This window comes from Leopardus geoffroyi, chromosome D1 (genome assembly GCF_018350155.1).
Source record: "Leopardus geoffroyi isolate Oge1 chromosome D1, O.geoffroyi_Oge1_pat1.0, whole genome shotgun sequence".
NCBI classification, from domain to species: domain Eukaryota; kingdom Metazoa; phylum Chordata; class Mammalia; order Carnivora; family Felidae; genus Leopardus; species Leopardus geoffroyi.
Window position 1 is genome coordinate 105,438,566 of NC_059329.1, and position 4,368 is coordinate 105,442,933.

The window sequence follows — 4,368 nt, forward strand, 5'->3', positions numbered from 1 at the left end:
AATATGAATGAGTGCCTCTCTTTGGGTCGGGGCGGTGCATCCGAATCAGGCAGCACTCCAGAATCTAGCCTGGACCGCCAGTGAGAGGGGCCCAACTCCAGCGGGAAGGCTACTGGGGACCCCAGGACGCAGGAACCAGAGCAGGTCCAGAGGTCTCGGGGACCCAAGGAATAAAATGCCATCAGCTCATTCTCTCTCTCCCGTCCTGTTTCCTTTCTCTCATCTTTGATTCTCTTCGCCTGACAAGTTTCTTTCCCTCGGTCTTCTGCCTGGGCTGAAGGACCGGGGGGCAGCCGGCCTCGCGACCTCCCAGCCGTAAGGAATCCAAACGGAAAGGAGGAAACGTTCCGCGAGAGCCGGGTACCAGGGAAGGCTCTGATTGGACCACCTCGGGTCATGTGTCCAGCCCTGGCCCGACCGTTGTGGCCCCGCATGATTGGCCCTACTTGGTCACGTGGCCTCATCTGTGCTGTGGGTGCGATTGACGGTATCTCACGGGACCACTCGGCTCGGGGGGGAGGGGCCCCCGGAAGAGGCGGCAGAAGTGTGTTCTAGACAGATGGGAAGTTGGTGACTCTGCCACCAAGATCCGCCCCCTCCTCGCTCAGAGGGATGATAAAGGATGATAACAATAGATTCTGTCCTTCCATGGCAAAGGACCAGCTGGCAGTGACCTTCTCCTGAACGAGGCCCTTTAAGCTCAGGTGGTTCCACCCTGGCCCCCCGTAGCCAAGCGGGCAAAGGACAGCCACCAACTCCCTGCCACCTACAGTGTCTTCTCCAGTCCTGCTTCCCAAGTGGCAGACCCATGTGGATGCCTGAGCCCTCCCCACCCCTCAGAAACCCAACAGGACCCCGCCCTTGGCCTCTAAGACTTTCTCGGGGAGATAGACGCTCACGTAAAAGGGGACCCAGGGTGCACAAGGCCCCCAGCCTTCTAGGGCTTGCTATTCTGAGCCTCCTCCAGGGGTGCGGCTAGGACACCATTTGGTTTGAGCTGCCTTGGTTTGGGAAGTGTGGGTTGGGGGCATCACTTCTCCCCACCTGGAGACCCCAGGCAGAGGCCCAAGATGGGTCAGCGAGAGTCAAAAGGCAGAGGGAGGGAGGCCCAGACGGAAGAAGGAGTAAAAAAGTGGAAAACGCCATCCTATCCCATGCATGGTGCGGCCATCACTCCCAGGGGACAAACCGTGGGGGACGTGACATTTCTTCCTTTGCCATCCTTTCCTTTGCTGCGCATTTACTGAGCACCTACAACGTGCCAGGCACTATGATGGGCCCCCGGGATAGAAGACTGGATTAGCAGGGCACCTGGGTGGTCTGGTCGGTCGGTTAAATGTCCGACTTTTGATTTCCACTCAGGTCATGATCTCAGGGTTCATGAGATCGAGCCCCGCACCGGGCTCTGCGATACAAGCGCAAAGCCTGCTTGGGATTCTCTCTCTCCCTCGCTGCCCCCCTCCCCACTCTCATGAGTGCACACGCGCATGCTCTCTCTCTCTCTCTCTGTCTCAAATAAAGTTTTTTTTAAAAGGGCTGGATTAGGGGGGCGCCTGGGTGGCTCAGTCGGTTGAGCCTTCGACTTGGGCTCAGGTCATGATCTGGCAGAGTGTAAGTTCAAGCCCTGTGCTGGACTCTGTGCTGACAGCTCAGAGCCTGGAGCCTGCTTCAGATTCTGCATCTCCCTCTGTCTCTTCTCCTCCCCTGCTCGCGCTCTGTCTCTCTCTCTTTCAAAAATAAATAAAAACATTAAAAAAATTTTTTTAAACACACAAAAATCCAGAACTGGGATTAATGGAGACTCAAGTGAACAGTTTGTAAAACTCGTTTTGCACCTGAGTCTTCCTGGAACCGGAGGCAGAATGGGTCAGAAACCACCATTAAGAGCGACAATATGCTGTCTCACCGTCTCCCATGACCCCCTGCAAGGAAGGGAATGTACAGAAAAGGGGGGGGGGTCTCTGAGCTTCTGGCTCCAGCTCCCGGTGACAGGCACATAGTAGGCCCTCAAGAAATACACGCTGATGAAATGAAGAGTTGAATTAGTAAGTGCTCCCCACAAGTGCCCACCGCTGCCTCCACGGTGGGGGACATGTGCGGCCTCAGTGGCCAGCGTGGGCTCACTGCCTTCACATCAACCGTAAAGGGCCTTTGCTCCCCTGAGTGCGTCTAAGCTCAAGGCTGGAGCTGGTGTCTTTTAATGAACCAAACTTTCCTGGAGCCTCTGTATGTGGAGCCTGTGCCACCAACACGGGCATAAATCCTGATCTTCAAAACAAAAATCCTCCCCCCTACCCCCCCACCCCCGCAGCCCTCCACTTTTAGCCTCTGCAGACGCATAGGCTTTGGTGAGAGAGAGTATAGAGGAAAAGGGAAAAGCTAGCATTCGAACACCTCTTGTAAGAGGGTCAACTGATACCATCTTTTTAGAGCTTTGTCCTTAAACTAAGATTGGGAGGAAAGCGAAGCATGATTCTATGAAAGAGAAAGGCTTCCAACAGAGGGATGAGACCTGTGCTGGGGTTGCACACTGGCACAAATCCATTCCCGCAGAAAAAAAGCCAACCCGGAACAGACTGTGACGCGCTGACACCTAGTGGCCGAGGGGGGTATTGCACACGCGCTCCGCGTCGTCTTCCCCGCCCACCTGCAGCTCGGTTCCATCTACTTGAATGGCCATTTGGCAACATGAGACCACTGTCACGTGAACTCTCCCCCCTTTAGACCTGCCATGACTTTGATAAATAGATTCCAACTATATGTATTTAGCTAAAAATTATTAGCTGTAAATATTTTCCCAGGGAAGTTATATTAATAAAAGTTCGAAACTGGCGCATAAAGAGAGGTGCAGCGGGAATCGTGCGTCACGAGTACGCTCACTTCCTCCCTGATCGCCTTCAAGTGTGTGCACCAAGGGCCCCTCCTCTGAGGCCTTCACTGGCACCTCCCTCTAAAATGTCAACCCTCAGGGTGCCTGAGGGGCCCAGTGGGTTGAGTGTCAGACTTTGGCTCAGGTCATGATCTCATGGTTCATGAGTTCGATCCCCACATCGGGCTCTGACAGCACAGAGCCTGCTTTGGATCCTCTCTCTCCCTCTCTCTCTCCGCCCCTCCGCTGCTCACTCTTGCAAAAATAAATAAACATTTAAAAAAATAATAATAAACTATCAACCCTCACCAACACTCTCTGTCCCCTTGTCCCTTCCTTGTTTTCACTTCCCTCTTCCCCCCACTGTGACCATTTCACACACTATACAATTTGTCTATTTCACCTGGGATTGTCCGTCCCCTTTCCGCAGAGGAAATTTGTGAGGAAGCGATTTGTTCAAGGCACTGTCTTATTCTTTGATAGATTCCCCAGTGCCTACGTTAGGCCCTGGGACATGACAGATGCTCCATAAGTATTCTGGGGATGAACGTTATGTGAAACCAGTGTTAAGAAAACCCCGCATCAGGGGCTCACGCAGCATACAATTCTGCAAACGCCCGAAGTGTGGATGTTGCCAGCTGTGATCAGTTTCCTTGGGCTGCCGTAACAAGTTCCTGGACTGAACCAGCTTATACAATGGAAATTCATTTTCTCCCTGTTCTGGAGACTGGGAGTCTGAGCTCAAGGTGTCCGCAGGGTGGTTTGTTCTGATGCCTCTGTCTGTGGCTTGTAGGTGGCCGCCTTCTTCTGGTGTCTTCACATGGTCTTTCCTCTGTGTGTGTCTGTGTCCTAATCTCTTCTTATAAGGACAGCAGTCAGATTGGATTAGAGCCACCCATATGACCTCATTTTATCTTAATCATATGTCTAAGGACCCTGTCTCCAAAGAGTTTCATTCGGAAATTCTGGGGGTTAGGACTTCAACATATGAAAAGGGGAGGAGGGGGAGCTAATTCAGCCCGTTACGTAGGTAAACACACCAAAAAATGCTGGGATGTGTCAAAAGAATACAGGTGTCAGCCGAAAGGGGTTCCCAGTGGCCAAACCCAGGACCAGCGAGGCATGAAACGTAAGCATAATAATAACAGATTATAACTCACCGACTAAAACAAGGATCTATGAGTCCATAGCGATCAATAAATACAGGTAAATAAATACGTAGGGTGAAAGGAATGGCTTTTCCTCACCATAGACTGCCAATTGAAAAATGCAAAAGAAAATTACCACTCTGCAGCCCTCGCTTTAATAATTGATTCGGACACAAATCCTCATGGGAGGCTTCAACCCGGGTGAAGGTCTCATGGAGAACAGCTTATGAACCCAGTCTCAAAGCACCTCCCCCGCAGAATACCTTAGTAATCCCGACTTGGGGATCGCAATGGAGAATCTGGACAGCGGATGCCCCTTTTTTTGTTGTTTTTTCCATTTATTTATTTATT